Source organism: Syngnathus leptorhynchus, chromosome 10 (assembly GCF_054491065.1).
Source record: "Syngnathus leptorhynchus isolate UIUO chromosome 10, UIUO_Slep, whole genome shotgun sequence".
Lineage (NCBI taxonomy): Eukaryota > Metazoa > Chordata > Actinopteri > Syngnathiformes > Syngnathidae > Syngnathus > Syngnathus leptorhynchus.
In genome coordinates, this window is record NC_141204.1 from 2,858,603 (window position 1) to 2,878,075 (window position 19,473).

At 46.1% G+C, this 19,473-nt stretch overlaps 1 protein-coding gene across 4 annotated transcripts in view; it reads left to right on the plus strand.

Moving 5' to 3' along the window:
- Window positions 1–19,473, plus strand: part of LOC147049926 (methylated-DNA--protein-cysteine methyltransferase-like) — a 168,417-nt gene that overhangs the window by 14,317 nt on the left and 134,627 nt on the right. For all 4 annotated transcript variants that reach the window (XM_085923033.1, XM_085923034.1, XM_085923030.1 and 1 more), the window contains exon 6: window positions 11,491–11,610. The gene's annotated coding sequence lies outside the window, so the exon portion shown is untranslated. The remainder of the gene's footprint in view (window positions 1–11,490; window positions 11,611–19,473) is intronic.

Genomic DNA, 19,473 nt, shown 5'->3' on the forward strand with positions numbered 1-19,473 from the left:
TAGCCACTTGTAAATGAAAGCGGCTTCATACCTGGGAAAAGAAAAAAAAAAAAAGATGAGCCCCTCGATACTATACAGCACTCCATTAGGAGACGACTTTGAGTTATTTTATGAATGTTTCATAAGCATATGGAAGCTTCATCAAAACAAATTGTTTCCATTTCGACAATTACCCGCAACAATCGCCGGCCGCACCTGCCTGGGAAGGGAATGAATAATTTCCAGTCGTTTTAATTGCTTATGTGACAGCTAATCATCAAGGCCTTCATTTATTTATCCGGCTTCATTTGAACTTCCTGCTTGGTTGATAACGTATCCAGCCTCGCTCTCTAGAGTCGTGCTACGCTGATTAAACTCTAGCTACAAAAAAAAAGGCTCCCACCACTATTATGCAGATTCTTGCCACATCAAAAATAACATTCAGAAGTCGCTCCACACAAGACTCTGATAAAAGTATTCAGCTTATTTACTTTAGAATCTGAAATTTATTGCCCAATGACGCGGTGGACATCATTGAAGAACTTGCGGGCTTTAAGCATCCGTATCAGACGTTATTATCGGCGCAATTGTGATGTTAGCTAGCTTCTCCTCGGCTGCTTAAGAGTGCCTCATCGTTGGCCTTGAGTGCAAATGTCACACGGATAAAGGCAGAATAGTGAAGACTTTTGTTTTGGAGACTTGGATGTGAAAGGCATGAAAAGTACGTTTTGTAGATCTTTTTTAGATTAGATGAAGAAGCCCGTCTCTTCAAGTAGTCCAGAAAATAAAGTACACGTTCTGGTCCAATCTCCTGATGGGTAGTAACCAAGTATTTGCACTGCATATCGGTCAGAACTGTGGAAATGTAGCAAAAACTTGTTGAGGGTTGTGAGATTTGAAAGTTAAAGCGTGACATGCCGCCGCGGTGCCTGAGGGGGGTGGGTGGCGGGGGGGGGGGGGGGGGGACCTCTTGCTTGTCTTCTCTAATTGTGCTCACGATGAGCAGCCAGGCTCCAAATGTCATTTTAATCATGTCGCCGTTTAGGTGGCAAATACATCAAAATTGCCCAACATTGCCTCAAATCAGAGGACAAGCTCGAGTGTGGAGTTATGACGAGGACGACGACAAACATCTGCACGCCCCCGACTCTCAGAAGAAGCGGCGCATTAGGCCCCGATGTTCCCCGTCGCCGGTGGCTCATCTGCAGCTGCCGGTGGCGTGCCGGGAATCGGCGAGGCGGCTATGGGGAAATCAGCCCCCCCCTCCCCCCCCCCCTACGCGTACACACACCCCTCCCAGCGTCCCAAGCATGGCCATTAACTGACTGCCAGCAGCTCTGGGAAGGCGAACAACAGATGCCAGCCACTGAAAAGCCTCCAGCTCTCCAGCTCGAGCAATCCCAACTGGGCCGGGACGGGCCTCTGTAGATTTTTGGACATACAGCGAACAAATGTGGACATGAAAAGGGGGGAAGAGGAGGGTTGTCGCCGAGGTAAAGATTTGTTAACCCTCTTGAACTTGACAAGAGACGGCACCCAGGCGCAGATTAGCCCCCTCAAAGCTGGCTTTGGTTGGCGTAAATATGGCAATATTGCCGTGTGTGCACAAGATGGCACGGTGAACGGCATCTTTGAAAGACTGTGTCATTAATTACACAGTTACTTAGCCCGTGATTACACTTTTCATTTTTCTTCCCCTCGTCAATTACCTGTCGGGAGAAATGACTTTGTGATTGAGTTACTTAAGAGTTTGGTCGAACTATCATAGAGTAGGTAGGACGGGAAAAGACATGGAGATTTGAAAACAGGCTCTTAAAGTGAACTCGGAAGTCAAAGTTGCTTTTTTTTTTTGGGTTCCGGTGAAAAGGCAAGCTACATTTTTTTTTTTTTTTAAACTCTGCTCGACTCTTGCAAGTTTTTCAAGAGCGCACATGTTAAAGTCATCAAATCGTGTCAACGGGAAAGAAAAGCCAACGATTAAGCCGTTAATGCGACCTGCGGGTGTCAAGGTCATTTGCCGCTACATTACATACTTAGAGCCGAGGCACTTTGACCACACCGACAAGGAAGCGGCGGAAGTGAAGGTGTGGAGCGCCGAGGGAAGAAGAAGAAGCAGGAGGAGGAGGAGGTGGTTTGCGTGTGTGTGTGTTTGGGAGAGCACAAAGCCTGGGTAAACACAGCTAGCTCTGCATCTGGAACCAACTAAAAAGATGCTTAATAATGCAGAGCCGTGCAGGCGGGCCCTGTGCAGCTGTTGTGTGCGCAGGACCATGAAAGACTCTCCATCTGACAGCTGGCTCCATCTAGCTGGCTTCATCGCCCTCTTCCTCTCCTTCATCCCTCCATCCATCCCTCTCTCCTCCGCCGTCCAGAGCGGCCAAGAGACAGCAGATTAGGGATTAACCGATCCCCCCCCCCCCCCCCCCTCCCTCCCGCTTTCCTCACTCGTCCCATCTGCCAACCGGCCAGGTCCGCAACGCCGGGGAGATGCGGGACAAGAGACAAAAGCGGAAGACGTGACACCGCGGGGGACGGCTAGGAATCGGAACACGCTTCGCGGAAAAGACTTTGACCGAGAAAGACGGAGACGCCGTCGTCGTCCAACTCGAGGCGACTTTTAACTATTTAAAGCGCGGCGCCATGATACACGCCACCCATTGCGTAATCTGGATATTCAAGCCAAGCTATTCTAAAAAGATATTTGAAATAGTTGCTTATCTATATATTTTTTTTCTGCCTTTTTATGTTGCCGTTTTCACCAATAACGCCGGATCCGGAACGTAATTCGTGTTAGGAGGCGACGACGTGAAAATGACATTAACACCGCGCACCTGAACAAAGCTGGCAATGGTTTTAAGGTGGCTAAAAATACACTCTTGTATTTTGTCTGGAGAATCAAAGGCGCCACTCGTCTTTTTTCATGGCGTGCCAGCTCACATTTGGCAGTGAGCGGAGAGCACACTCGCAGAAATAATTGCTCTTATCTGTGAGACTTAATAAAAAAAAAAAAAAAGCTGCTTTTCAAGCGGGAGGGCGCTCCTCGCTAAGTACAGTAACGGCGCTTATACGTTATGATAGAAAAGGCCACATAGTGAAGCTCTTTTTTTTTTTTTAATGACAGCGCAGTGACATTAATTAGGGCCTATTCCTGTTTAGCTTTAAGAGAGAGATCTAGTGAAAAGGGGAGGATATAGCATTATTTAATAGCATTACCATATCATAGCCTGCTTGAAATTTGTGCCTTTAAATTCTGTTATTCAAATCTCCAGGAATTTCTTGGTTGTCTTGGCCACCAGGGGGCGATGTAATGAATATTATATTGAACTCCAGAAATAGTTTGTTACGCGGCCAGTTGAATGGAAAAAGTCGGCCAGCAAAAATGAGCATCGGGCATCATCGGTGGGATTTAGCGTCGTGTCGTAATAACGCGTTCGTGTCTAACTTAGTTACTTTTAAAAACCAACTATTGAATAAAGTAACCAAACGAGGCATTGCGACAGAAACTAACTTCTAAATCCGAGTCATGTTCACTTATTGAACACTTTTGTTCCTGCATGTGTTTTTATTCTGTATGTTTTAGTGCCGGAGTGTCGAGTAGCAGCGGCAGCATTCCAGCTCTCGTTTCATATCTTAAAAACGATTCAAACTTAAGGGACCGAGTTCAGCTCAGCCACTTGGGAATTGAGGGAAGAAGAAAAAAAAAAAAAAGAATAATAAAAAGAAAAAAAAAAAAAAAGTTCTGTCTCCTGTAGAAAGATAGCGGGTGTCTTAACAGGCCCTCAGCTGCAGTACCTGGCTCCCTGTGTGCACACCTTTAAATCACACCCAGGATAGTTGGCTTGTCAAAGCTCTTTCCTCTCTCTCCCTCTCTCTCCTCTCGCATCTGAGAAACATTAAAACGCTTCCTCATGCAAGCCCGAGCCTCCCACAGGGCAGCAAGCGGGAGCAGAGCCTTTCTCTCAGGCCCGGCATCCGGGGAGGATAGCGCTCAGTACCGCTCGGAAAGTCCCAGATCGGACAGCGGTGGTTAATATTTTAATAGCCTACGGCTCAGGCAGTTATCGTCGCCGTGTATTCTTGTTGGTGGCTTGGAAAGGGAAAAAAAAAAAAAAGCTCACGCTGTCTTTCTCACAGTTTAGAACCCGATTTGAGTTTTTAATTATTCTTTTTTGAATTCCCTAACCGGCTCTCCTCTGTTCTTTTTCATTTGTGCGCCGCCGTTTTTCCAACACTTGTATCCAGGGAATGTCTGATAGTGTCCTACTTAACTTTTCACTTTCTTTCCTGTGATTTCTCATCTTTTTTTTTTTTTTTTTTTCTCCCCGAGCACCCACCCACCACCATTCCGAGGGACTATTACTGATCAATCCTCCAAACACCTGCATTTATATTGATCACTCGTTCACTTTCCCCTTCCCTTTGCGACTGAAAGGAAGTCTTGTCAAGCTCAGGTAAAAGTAAGCCAATCCTCTCATGAGGACTATCCGAGTCCACGGGGCTTTGTTTTGATGTGGTCCGCCGTGGAATAAGACTGATTGATGCCACTTAGCAACGCAGTTAACCCACGCGGGGAGAGCGAGCAGAATTTAGGCCTAGCGAAATCGTTTTAATTGCCTGGATTAAAGCGGCGCCTTTGCTCATAACATAAAACAGTCGTGTCTCAAATCATCTTTTGCCATTGGCGTTAACAGAAATGCTAATAATCTGTGCCAGCTTCCCCCAAAAAGTTGCTGTCATGTGTATTTTAATGAGGAAAAAAAATTACTTTCACTCCTCTCATCTTATCAGTACAGCACTAATATTATTTATTTGCATACGATGAAGTTAGTCCTGTTATTTTGCTGCACCGTTTGTGTAAAAATATTGCTTAATATGTCTTTCTATAGCCAAAATTCTTGTTTTCAAGGCAACACCTTGTATGTCATGAATTCACCGTTATGTAAAAGCTTTGTGCTTGCGCTTTAAATCAGCAGAATATAATTAAGTTTTAAGGGGAAAAACAACACGTTAAAACACTCTCTGGTCCTAAATAAACCGACTATACGACTCTTGATGGGCACACCAAACAATTTCCAGCATTGAACGGGTCTCCAGATGCAACTTTACAACTTTTTGTTGTTTCTGCTCATCAGCACATAAAGCGAGACCACCGCCCCCCTCCCCACTTTCACGCCCCCACCACCTCCCACGGCCCTTCATTTAAAACTAATTACAACTAGAGGAGGCGAGTCAAGTAAGATAGACACAAGATCTGCATGTATGCTGGTTAGTGCTCTCACTTGACTTGCTGGCGTATGAGTCAGTGCAAATGCAAATGAATGCATTACAGGTTCCTTGCTGTGTGTGTGTGTGTGTGTGTGTGTGTGTGTGTGTGTGTGTGTGTGTGTGTGTGTGTGTGTGTGTGTGTGTGTGTGTGTGTGTTGGCCGCTCGGAGCCCGCCGTCAGCACAGCCTGCAGGAAAGGGTCCGGGGTTACGGCATCAGCTGCGAGCGGGAATGAGAGTGGCTGAGAGTCAGACAGACAGCGCCGTGGGTTATTATGTTTGAGTCAGAGCAAACACTCCCGGGAGCACCGGGCCCTCCAAAAAAAAAAAAAAAAAAAAAAAGTAGATTGCAGTTACAGTTGTAACACAATCACCAAATAAAGCTCGCCGCTTCTAAGAGCAAATTTATATATGCAAGAGGGAGAGGCTCAAACAGCATCCGGAATAATTAATTAGACAAATCTCATCTGGGCACACTTAATTGAAGTGCGCTAAACACGCCGAGCGCTCTCCAAATGGAGAGGACGGGTCAATCCGAACCTCTGCACCTTTCGTAATGAAAGAAAAAGAGGAAGATAATAGCACACATAACCTGCGGCAATTAAAGGGCTCGGGAATGTGGTGAACAAGCTTTGCCCTCTTGGACACTGTTGACCCCCCGGTGCCCAACAAGACCCCCCGGGGAAATAAGCACTTATTAAAAATGGAGGAACGGGTCCACAAATCCCGCCGAGGCTGTAATATGCTATAGAGTAATTTAATTCTACTTACATGTATCACTTGGGCTCACGTGCCGAGCGGGAAGCAATTCGGCATTTCATTTGACAAAATATGACCTGTCGAGAGACGGAATAATAATGCGCGTTGCGGGGTGATTTCGAAATAGACGGGAGGGGGGGGTAACAAAAGAATAAGACACGCAATGACAATTACGCGCCTTATTCTTTTGCTATTTTCTTTTTTTTGTGCCTTCTCGCTTTTCCTTAAAATAAAATAATAACCCACCCCGCCCCCCCAAAAAAATCCTCCTCGTCTACTTAAGGGATTATTTTGAAAGTCTCTCTTTACCCCGCAACAGACTGATGAAAGACACGTCCGTGCTTGATTTGATCATCCTTCATAAAACTAGACAAAAAAAAACAATAAGAAAAAAAAAAAAAACACAGATATATATATATATAAATATAAAATATATATGGTGGAATCACAAGTCCTGGCATGGTTTGGGGAATATTGGTTGTACCCTCCTCCAGAGTGAGGGAAAATCCCTTCGGCGTGGCTGCGCTTTTTCTTTGTGCTGTGTAGTTTCACCGCAAATAAACATACTGTCTGTTATTGTGCTCCCACAAGAGCCCACGTTAAAGAAGTCGACTTTTCCTTTGCTCTTCAAAACCAAATACAGGTCAGCGTCCTACATAAGTTTTGCTGCACTTTTTGGGAGAAAAAAAAAAAATCTTGCCGCGCATATCTTCACACTTTTCACGCAAAATGGCTGAATAGGCCCTAAAAACGCAAAACAAGTTTGTGTGCCGTTAATGTTGATTCGCTGTAGCGTTTTGTAATTATTGAGACGTTTTGAAAAGTGAGGATTATTTGCTGTGATACAGAAGTGCGACATAAATCGATCCCCTCTTGTAAACTTGTAAAGTTTGGAAAGAGGGTTGGAAGGTTCCATCGTAATTTAGAATTGTTATTCGACCATTGAATTAAAAGTGACAACAATTTGCTATTTTAGCAAAAAAAACATGCAGCAAGCCTGATCTGGGCCTCGGGTTTGACACCTGTGGCCTTCGGGCTCAGTTTGCGAATGTCACATGACCAAACCCAGAAAACCGGTGAGCCCTGACGGTCGTTATCTGGGCCCTTAATCACAATGATGTCATTTCTCAGTCTTCAGCAAGTTGCGGTATAAAGCAAAAACAGATCGATTTGTCATCTTAATTCACATTTCACAGATGCAATATTAATCAGAATGCCGTGTCGGGACGACAACATACTGTATCAAAAATCTTCGACTTTCCCTTTAAAGCCTTTTTTCGCGCGGTCTCCTCCAGCAGGATGCGGCACTTTTTTTTTGTCAAGTAAAGTTATCGCATCAAATCAGCCTTGATTTTGTACGAGTCGCCGGCAAATTCCTGCGGGGCCCTGTTGACCATGATGATAGCTACAGATGAACATTTAGGTATGAAACAGGAGGGACCCGCGGCACTATGAATAAAACAACTGCTGCAGGGGGAGCAATTTGGGACGTCTGATGAATATAAAAATAAAATAAATAAACAGGCTCCTCTCGAGCATGCACGCGCGCCTGTCTCTGTGCCCCGTGGACACATAAAGGAGTGCAAAGAAGTGATAGGACACCGGGGGATAGGGCAAGGACACACGGCGGGCCCCGCCCCCCCCCCCGGTCATCGGTGACAGGAGCGGCGGGACGTTAAACACACAGCGGGCTGACGCCACGCTTTGATTTAGCACTTTTGACTAATGTTACTAAAAGGAGGGGGGGGGGGACAGGCCCGCCGGAGATGCGATCAGCAGATTTGCTCATAAAGACGCCTCAACTCGCGCCAGCCGGCTTCTCGTTTGCGTGGCGGAAAGCGGGGTGGTCCGCCGACCGGAGAGAACAATACACAAAGGGCGTCTAACGATTCCATATTGATGGCGGGTAAATGGCTTAATTTGTCTGCGGTGAGGGCTGTATTGACTCCAAACACATGATTTAATACATATTAATATTAGATGAAACGCTCATTAATGGATGCATCAGACAAACCGTAATATTGTGTTGGAAATAGATCGAGGCCTTTTTAACAATTTATGCTGGAGTTTCTCCCCCCCCCCTCCCCAACTTTCACTCATTAAAGTGGTGCAATGTTTTGTAAACAGCAGCACACTCACACACACTTTTTTTGGGGAGGATGAAAGTGGCAAAAAAATATATATAATGTTATTTTCATGTCACTATTTGAAGACGTTTTCAGTCAAAGTTGTCCAACTCACTTAAAATAATTCTCTTAAGTGCCCATTATAAGAACTTGATTGAAAAATGATTAGCTTTAACCTGTAATAAATAAAAAAACAAACACATTTGACTCCAAATATTATTTCTGAACACATATTTTAGAAAGTAATAGCAGTAAATCACAGAAGATAATTGACACAAACAAACCTACAATAACAAAGTTTATTCCCCTTGTTCCTTTCTACCCACATTGTGTGCGCTTCATGTCCATCACGTGAAGCTTGCTGCAGAAGAAGCAGCAGCAACTGGCCATTTTTTATATGATTTATTTAGTATTTTTCCTCCAACTTCCACTCAGGAAATTGGCCCACTGTGGATGCAGGTAAATGCCCCCCCCCCACTCCCACGCACACACATACCCGAGCGCTTTTCTTTCCAGCTAGTTACTCTGACTGTGGGCTGGGAGCTGATCTGTGCTCCAGACACTTTCAAGTCTACTTAATGTAGCCTACACGGGCTTCACAGGCTGTTTCATGCGCTTATGGAAAACAGGCCTTTGAAATCCCTGCGCAGCCCAATCTTAATCTCATTTGTGAATATGAGCCCAGCCACGACAGGACCAGGACCATCCCTCGTCTTCCTAAAGCGCCGTTTCATTTGTCAGGAGATTGGAAATGGGGGGGGGGGGGGCGGGGAGTCGAGCGCTTGACACCAGAGGAGTGATTTAATTGATTTTAATCACACACCTGAGATAGGACGGGAGGCGGCGGCGGCGACGGGGCCGCCCTCCGCCATTATTTCGAAGGCGCGGCGTCCTCCCCTGTTTGTTTTGAGACGTCAGCGATTTGACGGATACGATTTAGATTATGAAGCGGCAAAGCGAGGCCGGAATTTCAAACGCGACCTTGGACTTAATATGCCGACGAGGGCTATTAAAAGACGGAGCCCGTCACCTGGAAAAAAATAAAATAAAATAGATAGAGCCCCGCGATATGGATTTGCAAATGTTGCACCCTTGACAAGTTCGACTCATCGCCTCCAGCGGACGTGTCGGCGAGGACGTTGCGCAGGCAATATTCAACTTTTTTGGAAGCGCGCAAAAGATGAATTCCTCCCTTTTGCCTCCTCAGGAAGTCTGAGGCCTTCCCTCAGCGTGCCAGTAATTTGTTATGAAAATCTCCCACCCAAATGCGGCAAGTGGGGGAGGAGAGCGCAGGACCACGTTGTTGCAAGCCATTAGTTGGGAAAACAGTTTGGCGAACATTATAATGCAAACCCCGCCTGAAAAGTGAAGGGAAAAAAAAAAAGAGGCTAAAAGACAGCCCGGGGAGAGAGATTTAAATATGTAATCAACTAATATTTCATTTATTTGCCTCACATGGGAACCTGACCATTTAGCTGCGGCGCAGTCGGATCTAAACCTCTCGCTTTTAATCAGGCGGGCCGGCAATTATGCGTAGATCTGAGCTAGCACAAAAACAAAAAGTCACTTCTGTGTTATTAAAACCTCGCAATCCGGGTTGAACGGGGAGGAAAAAAAAAAAAAAAAAGTTTTACTTTGCTCGGCATTTTCTGAAGCACGCTTGGCCTCATTCCTTCATTCGGCGCGTCTCGGCGAGCTCGGCGGAAGGCTGCGTCGTTGTATTTTTTATTTATTTTTTCAATTTATTACCTCGCCGACTCTTGCTTGAATACAATGGCATTCATTCTTGATGAGCCCGCTGTCACTTTTAATTTCTGCTCCTTCGCCGAAAGTGAATGACAGTCGGCCGTCGTCATAAATATAACATGCGGCGCATTAATTTTGCAGGGAACAAGAATGGGAGGCTCCCGTTACTAATTCCTTTTCAAATGTTTAGATTTACAGCTCTTCTTGTCGGCTGCATCTTTCTCCAACTTTGTGGCAGAAATACATTTCCATCTCATTAATGAGCAATTAATGAAAAGGGGGCGGGAGAGAAGTCGGCATACTCAAAGACGGGTTCGCCGCTGTATCTTTTGCATGTTTTTAATTCCGTACCGTGTTATTACAGGTTTTTTTTGTACAGGTATTTCTAGATTATTACAGTCTTTATTTCTTTCGCAACATCTTTTGATAAATATGTGCTTAGTTGTTTTTACCAGATCTCACACTGTGCACCACCCCAGTTAAGATATTTTGGGAGTTTTTTTTTTCCCCCCCCTCCCCTATCCAAACTATGAGATAGACACTTTTGTACAGCTATTCCGAACATTTGCCGTTTTGTTATACGTAGATCCTAAAATCAAACTTTAAGGTTTAAGGCCTCAGTGGCGCTCAAACAAAAACGAAAGCGCTTCTTCAATGAGGCCTTTTAACAGCCCTCGCATTCACGTTTGCCGTCTCAACGTCGGTTTGCGTAGAGGCCCGGAGTTCCGGTTCCGAAAACAGATTGGAAGTGTGTGTGTGTCGGGTGTGTGTGTGTGTGGGGGGGGGAGTTTGAGTGAGATGAAAACGTTTGGATATGCTCAAAAGAAGGCTTCTCTCAAAGGCAAGCGCATCCTCAAAGAAGTTGAGGGAATCTGCTATTCTTTTTAATGTCTGCAACGCTGCGGAAGACATGAGCTAATGTACGTCCTTGTTGTGGTTCTGCCATCGTGATGTATCACACAGGTCTCCATTAGCCACCGGGTATCGGCAAATATCAAATAAACGTCATTTATTGGACCAAATAGATGCTTGTTGTGACTCTTTCAAAGGAAAGAAGGAGGGGGGGGGGGCAAGTGACAGCTTGTTAGCCGCTAATTCAATTTATGGTGTCGGCTTTAATTTAAATAACAACACCTATGCATGCCGGATGGCGTGAAAACTCGTGAGTTTAAAAACAATTGGTTAGCTACAAAAGAAAAGAAAAAAAAAATCCCGCTGTTATTCTTATTCGCTGACATTAATTTGAGCCATAATGGTGGGCAAGGTAAAAAAATAAAAAAATACATTTGGCATAATTCACAGACATGAGAGGTGGTAGACAATAGGCAGCAAATCAGCGGCAATCCAATTTCCATGCCACCTCGTCTAGAAGCAAAATGTCATTCATATTTTAACCCTTATTAGGACCGTCTGCCGCTGAGTGCCTGAATTACATTTGCCGCCTTTCCGCTCGTCATGAAAGACAAAATCCGCCTAAAAGATGGCAATTGACAGAGGGGAGTCAAAATATATAGGAATCCGCCGCACGCACCTTTTCTTCTGGGCCTTTTTAATGAGCTAAAATACCCACTTCTTGCCATTTCCCCTGCCTTAATTGATGATTATGTTGTTACACAGAAGCAGCGCTTTGCCGCTCTCCTCCCAGTCATTACGACGTGGACGGCCAGCTCTTGAAGCTTCAAAGGCGGGAAGGAGCGATTTAAGCACGGGGCTTGGAGCATCCCCTTGGCCTCGCAGGTAAGAAATAAAATATATATAATCATTAGAATCAAGCAAAAAGAAAGCATGTAAACATTCGCTTCTAATCGCTAATTAGCCCCGTGGCTGAATTACGGCGAATTCCTGTTTGGAGATGACCGGCGCTACGGTCCCGCTTAAGGGCATGTTGTACGTCTTATGACGAGCCAATTAGAAATTCCCCCGCACGAGCGTAAAGGGGAAGAAACCTTTGTCATGAATATTTAAAAAGACAGCACGAAGGGGGCGCTGAACTGCATGTCATGCGGGAGGGAGGGGAGGGGGAGGTGGGGAGGATGGGGGGGGTAATCTGGTAAAGTTACCCACAATCGATAGCCTCTTGATGCGCTCGGTATCAGCGGGAAGATGGCGGTTCTTCTTGGGCTCGGAGATGGAGGGGGTCAAGGTGACGAGGGGCCTTTTGTCGCGTTCTACTAATTTGACCCAATTCTTTGTCGTCCCGCTTGTTTTTGCTTCAATTCAATGGACATGGTGCGGCCACTAGGGGGCAGTGTAACACAAATTGCTCAGTAAGCCACAGTAATACGTTCATCGCAGAGGAGAAAGAATATCTACCTGTGAGAATGATTCAACTCTCTGTGTATTGTTTGACCGTCTGTGTTCAAATATCCACCATTGCATCATTTGTTAGCACGTGTTTTTGCTAGCACTAAGTTATATCGGACTTTATTATGCGGTTGTTAAAATACTCGACTAATGAAGACAAGCGCTGGAGAAAATGGATGGAAAATGACTTTTTTTTTCTTCCAGGATATAAATTCAATTGACAAGGCTGTAATGTAGCCCGTGGCTGTCATGTCTGTCATGCTTCTAATTTGCCTCATTTGCTCACCGGGGTGTCAGCATGACTATAACCTGCTGAGTCAACACATGTCAAGGATATCATGGAGCATTTATCTTGTCCAAAGTGCATGTAAAGGTCAGAAAAAAAAAAAATTACAATCTGCCAAAATTGGATTCTTCTCACTGTATATTAGAAACACACACAAGCTGTTGTTTCCACAGCCATCACGCATTGCAGAGCGAGAGTGCCATGCGCTTAATTGGTGTTTTTAAATGCGCCGACACCTGAAATTGATTCTTTTGTTTTTCAACAGCGCCCGCACGCGCGCCGGTGTGATTATCGCGGCGGAACGTGACAAGTGCTTTAAATTTCCACTCGGCTCTCACCTCATCGCACGCACGCCGAGCTGCAAAGTAGCTTCCGAGTCGCTAAAAAAACCACGGCACCTTTCGACACCTTCGTCGAGCGAGCAGGTAAACACGTTTTGGTTTTTTTTAATGCCCCGGAGTCTCGATCAATTCTTATTCCTCATTTTTTTTATGATGCGCTTTTACGGCGCGTTAAATCACATTTGCGTGCTGCTAATACGGCGCAAGCCCCAGAGGCCAACGGCCGTAGGGTGTTGAAATTTGACCGAAATTTGCAAGGAAAAACTTTAAAAAAAAAAAGTTCATTCAGAGAGCATTGTAGAATTCATTCAGCATGTTTTTATTTTTAATTTAGCTTTTTGACGACACTAACCTCACTGAGGTGTTGACCGAAATTTGCAAGGAAAAACTTTTTTAAAAAAAAAGTTCATTCAGAGAGCATTGTAGAATTCATTCAGCATGTTTTTATTTTTAATTTAGCTTTTTGACGACACTCACCTCACTGAGGTGTTTCAAGGCTCTTGTTATTGGTCAAATTGAAACCCCAGAAAAAAAGTCAAGGAAGTGTTCGGAAAAACTTCAATATTGAATTCCCCCCCCAAATCAATTAAGTGCCCATGAAACTTTAGCATTAATGAATCTTATCCTGAATTTCCCTTTTGGAGTTCATGGACAGATTATCTTCATTAAGGTCCTTTTTTTTATTTTTATTTTTGATTGTGCAGGCGTCCCTAATGTTGTGGCTGTATTAATTGAGTAGCTGAGCTGCACCTCTTAACCCTCAGTGCGCACTTGCGGCGTATCACTCCAAGGCAAATTGTTTTTGCTTTGGACCCCACAACAGCAACTAAAGACCCCACCTGCTCATCCAATAAGAGCAAATCAAATCACATAGGCTCCGTTTCAAAGGGACATGCTCTAAGTTGATTCTTTTCATTTAATTCCAGCAAAGGGATCGACCCCCTCCACCCCCCCCCTCACCCTTCCCTCCCTCACCTCACCCCCCCCTTCCCCAACGCACCCCAACAACAGCAGCAAGCAACGCACGCTTGCCCTTTATCTGCCGCCGAGAAGCGGGGTGGGGGCGACGAAACAGAGGATTATCGATTTGCACTCAAACAGTGGGCCAACCTAAAAAGCCCCAATGAATTGTCACTCATTATTGAAATTATCAGGCACTAATTAAACTGGCAACCCTAAGCCCCCTGGGCCGCGCTCATCTCCAACTGAATTCCAGCTCCTCCGACAGTAATAGGGAGGCAGCATTAGCCGCTACTGGATGCTAATGAGACCTGGAAGCTGTCCGTGCCTCTTAGGGGGGCTTGGCGAGAGCAGTATCGCCGCCGCATGCGAAGCGAGCGCAACTCTGGCGAGGACGCGGCTAAGCAAGCAAAGTGCTGATTGGCGGCGCCGGAGAATGAAAAGCGGACGCTCCCGCATCAGCGGCTACATTCAGTGTCGCTTTTAGCGCAGTTCCATTTTTTTCCCCCCCCCGTCAGTTGTTGACTCCGCTCGCTCTTATTTTTGTGTTTTTTTTTTTTTTTTGCGAGCCAACAGACGCGGCGTACCGGCGAGAGTCTGACTGACTTTATCACGCGGTACACAGCCTGTTAATAACTTCCTCTGACAATTCCCCCCTCATCTTCTGCTGATGACCAGAGGGACGCTCGTGATTGTCATGTTTGTAGGGTGGGGGGGGGGTGAAGAAAGACGCCAAAACAATGATGTCACGTCAGCCTCTCTATTAAAAGACTTCATATTTTGAGCGGCATAATTAATACTCTTGGGCACGCCGCTACCAAGTTGGCACTCCAGGCAAAGGGCTGCCACTCACCTGATAATTATTTTTGGAAACGGAGCCCAAATTACGGTGATTGACAAACGCAACAAAGCCGAGACAGCCCGCAGCGTTCGCGCGGGAGAGAAAGGGGAGAAAAATAAGCGCTTGATTGTATTGTTATCCGCTTTCACCGAGGATTTCGCCGCGTCCTTTCATGTCTGGCGGAGAACTTTGGCGGAGGTCAAACTGTTTAGCCTCGCGATCCTCTTGAAGGAGCACAACAACAAAAAAAAAAAAGCCTCAGCCTCGCGAGTAATTAACACTTCTGTCGGCTTTTTCAAGTAAGTGTAGTTAAAACGACGCGACGGAATGATTAGCAAAGTCACGTTGACGCCGCCACGGCTCGTCAGAACGATCCTCAATCCAATCGTTGGATGCCAAATAAAGCTCCAGACGTCACAGGCCAACATTCAAATGAAACCGAGTGTGTTACCTTTTCACACGTCCCTCTCCCAAAAACGACCTGTCTGGTGGCATCCATTAGTTGTTGCCGCCATGCTTTTTACACTTCCTACGTGGAGAAATGTTTTTGGGGGCAGCTGCTCATGCTCCCAAAAAAAAAAAAAAAAATATGATGTCAGAAGAGACCTGCAGGTGTCTCAGTTGTTTCCCTCTCGGACGGGGAGGTTTGGACAAGGGGATGTCGTTGATCTTTGTGAACTGTGGGCTCGTGAAGCCCCCTTTGAGACTCGTTTGCGATTACGGGCTATATAAATAATCTTGGCGGCTAGAGTTCACCACTGCGTGATACCTGAGGAGAGGACAGGGACATGCGGTCAGGGGGAAAAAAAAAAAAAAAAAGGGAGGAGGCGGAGCCTCACCTCGAGCATGAAGACGAAAAAAACCCCCGATTAAATACACGAAAATAAATTTGATTGCAATTTTCTGCTTTGTCTTTCATATTTTTGGAAAAAAAAATGCTGAATTTGCGTATTTCCGGTGGAGCGATTTCCAGAATAGGAGATATTATACTTAACATTAAAATATTCTCAAAACAGGACCTACTGGATCTAATTAATAAGGAAAGCCCAAACGGCCCAGCTTGGATATCCGCTTCCAACATCCGGGCAGAAAATATCCGTTTTTAATTCTGATTTGCCGACAAATGTGCGAGTCCACGCTAGTTTTTCTCCTCCAGGTTGAAAGGGCAGGTGCTGGTGTAAATCAGCTACTCGGTCACGCCGCTCCTTAGAACAAGAGGCTGGGAAATGATGTCAAGTTCTATGTTTTGTTCCAAAATGAAATATTTATTGGCAGCGAGCACCTAGCAGGAACAGACGATAGGCCAGGACGCCGCTTCATCTTCTCACACTCATATTTGGCTTCCACCTCCGCAAAGGCCAGCCCGTGTCCTGAGGGTGTTCAACGATTCAGGGAAGTGCGCGGGCTTTGGATCCGCATTTCAAAGCCGGCCCCCGCGTGTGCGCGCGAGACACGCGGACAAAATGTCCGAACAATTATATGCTGATTTCCTCCATTGCTCTCCCGACTCTGCCCCTGCGTTTTTATTTTTCCGCACGCCGTACATCTCTATTGTGCAAGGCGCCGGCTGATTTATGCCTTTGCGGTCAGGACGTTTTCCACTCCGGCGGCAGATGTGAAGTTGCGGCGCATTCTTTGTCATCGGGGGTTGTTTTGTTTTCCTGCACAACATGCGGAACACATCATTTACCATCATTTAGGCTCCAAATACCGGCGTGGGCGGCTCGGAGAAAGATTTGATGGAAAAGCGGCGAAGAAAAACACCAAGGTGGAAACTATAAATCGTCGGCGTAAAATCCAATCCGAGGTCTGTTGAACAGAAAAGGCGCTCCGACAGGAAAAGGCATCACGCTGCGGTGCGGTTTCCACAGCCGCCGCTCACTTCGGACCTCATCGTACTAAAGTACTTTTCACTGCCGGGTGGTAAGAGAAGCGAGTATTATTTGCCCAAACTCCGAGCGGACCACTTAAACAGCAATATTATTGATAGTGGCAATAATTTCCGACTTCTGGTCTGCACCCTTTGGTGCGTCATTTCATGCAACGGCCTCGAGCACGCTGGGAAAGCCATTAGAGAGAGGCCCGAATGCTAAATGCATTAACAGAGAGAGGTCAGAAAGCATTCAAAAAAAAAAAAAAGCCTCATTGTAGCGCGGTCCAATTGCGCTACAGAGCCCCCCTCCCCTCCCCCCACCCATCCGACACGCATTGCAGTCATGATTGAGCCGGTGTCATCGCCAGCGCCGTACCTGGAAAAAGTATTCCCCCCCCCACCCCCCTCATTTGATCACGCAGGCGGGCGACGCATGTCACGCCGGGTTATTCCCATAGTTAATATGCTTTCACGAGCTGCCATTTGCGAGCCTCCACTTGATTATTTTGGCACACGGGCAAACGGCCGGCGCTTTGCAGGTATCAGAGAGCCCCGCCGGTCAGCATCTATTCGCTGAGAAGGCAGGCGGGCTCCTGGCAAAAAAAGACTCTGCAAAGCATCTCGGCGTAATGAAGCCAGCGCCTCGCATGTGTGCGAGCGGGTTACATTAGAAATGCATGAAGGCCAAGAGGTGGCTTACCTTCGCTCCGCTCCAAGCCATTTATATTTCCATCATGGGCTATCAAAGCGGCGAAATGTTTTTGGAGAGCGTCACGTCCGTGTCAACAAAACACGCGGAAATGGCTGTCAGATAGCGCCGGGCACGCTTAAGCGAGGCGGCGGCGAGCTTGGGCGGGCGGTCGGCGTCCAAGTCGACTGCGACCACAGAAGGCGCGAGGCGTTAGCGCTTGGACGCCTCCGCCGCCGCTTGGATAACGAGCGGCTTTTCCTTTCACGACACTTTGAAAGGCGCCGTGATTTTTTACTTTGCCGTCTCATTATCGGTGGCCGCTTGGCACGCGCCGTCGACGTGGTTGCCCAGAACGGAGGCCTGAACCTGGGCAACTTTCCTGCCGTCCAACCACCCACCCACCCTCTCCTGCCCCTCCCCTCAGTCTTTTGGCTCTCGGAGACTTTCAGTGCGTACTTAATCATGATTAATCGCTGCCTGGATAATCAGATACAACATCAAAAGGTTGGAGATGACAGTCCAAGGACGCTTGGGAGGAAACAAGGTATAGCAGGCATTCATTAGCTTTGGCATGGCACTCATATATTAGCCCATAACCCTTTATTGTCCTAATTAGATGGAGAGCCTGGCGCTACTTTTACATATATGGTTTACCTCCACCTTGACCACAAGGCAACGCCGACGGCCGGCCGCCTCGTTTACATGCGCTCGTCTGTTACTATATTTTTATTTTTCTCCCGCTCGCCGATGCCTTTTCTTCGCACTAATGTTCTTGATTTACACAAGACGGGCTCTCCCGTCCTTCTTACCGCACACGGCGAGGTGCGAGCCGCACTGTATATTTCATTCGGTCGGTCCCCCCCCCCCCTCCTCATCCCAAGCCTCCGCCCTTCTTCTCCTCTCTCCGCTGTTTTAAGTCTCCCTGGATGGAGCCTGGCTCGTCGTGCACCATTTTCCCAGCTACAGTAGCAGTGGTGCTGGGCCTCGTTCAACCCCATTATTTCTGGGAGCCAAATTCCCATGGTCCCAGGAACAGGCGTGCCAGCTCTGCCGTCTTGGCTCTCTTCCCTGGTATTGTTTCCTTTGTTACATCCAGAGCTGCATTTCAGTCCGTTAACGTTTGCGCTGGGAGGTCCGAATTCCCAGCGATCAGCTTTAGAAAAAGGTAACTTCAAGTTCAGAATGCAGATACTTTTTTTTTTTCTGTTACCTTCAAAAAAATTATGTTTTTTTGTTTTTGTTTCTTATTTTGAAGGGGGGGGGGGGTTCAGCGTTCCTCCACTTTTATACTTTCCATTTTTCTTCTTTGTTGTGATACAGGTGAGCAGAGTGATAAAACTCCGGTGAAATGTTTGTACGGATGGCCCCCATAAAATCGCGCTCGGTGGCTCCTAAAACAAAATTATTGCGCTTTCAATTATCACTGCAGCTTTTTAATGCGCGTATGTATGTGTTTTAATTTTCAACACATCAAAAAGTCCGCTTCACCGTCTGCTCTCACTCTCTAAGTTAGATTACTTGGTTAATAAATAAAGTTAGTAAAGTTAAACGGTAAGGTTAGCCAGTAAGTTTACATTTGTAGGGTTAGCAAGCATGTAAAGTCAGTTTCTAAGTTTAGAAAGTCATGAAAAGTAAAGTTAAGTAAGTAAATAGCACATATCGGAATTGTACTTTGACTTAAAAGTTGCTTAGGATGTCAAAATATGAGTTTGGGACTAGCCTTGAATTTATTTTTTTCCTGAATAGTCAAACACAAATACACTAATACTACATACAGTAATTGGTTTTATCTTTAATTTAGTTTTCTGGAATTGATTTGCGGCATTTCAATTCACTTCAGTGGAAAAAAATTAATATGCTGTACTGGTAAATTGAGTTCCAAGCTCGTTTACAGAGTAAATTCTAGTCAACTACACCTACTGTATATAAGCCTACTTAAGTGCTCGTCACCCCACCACATTAAACTCACACTCGACTTAACGAACGTGGAAAAGCTTCTCCGCCCTAATTCCGCCAAGCGGAGCTTATACAAGCGCGATTACCTAAAAGTGAATCCCGACGAACATTCGGAAGCCGTCCCCCCCTATTCAACGCTGATGGCATTTCTCCATCTGTAATCCACTTTATCGCCCATCATTCTAGCCTGAGCACCCCAAACTCCTTTTCTGTGATGCGGGCCCGCCAAAGCCACCATGGCAGCTCGCACACGAGGGGATTAAACGCGAAGCTTGTTGGCTCAGCGCGGCACGGCGCGAGTATATCCGACTGATGTCGGGCTGTTCCGCTCGGAACGGCGACGCTCGT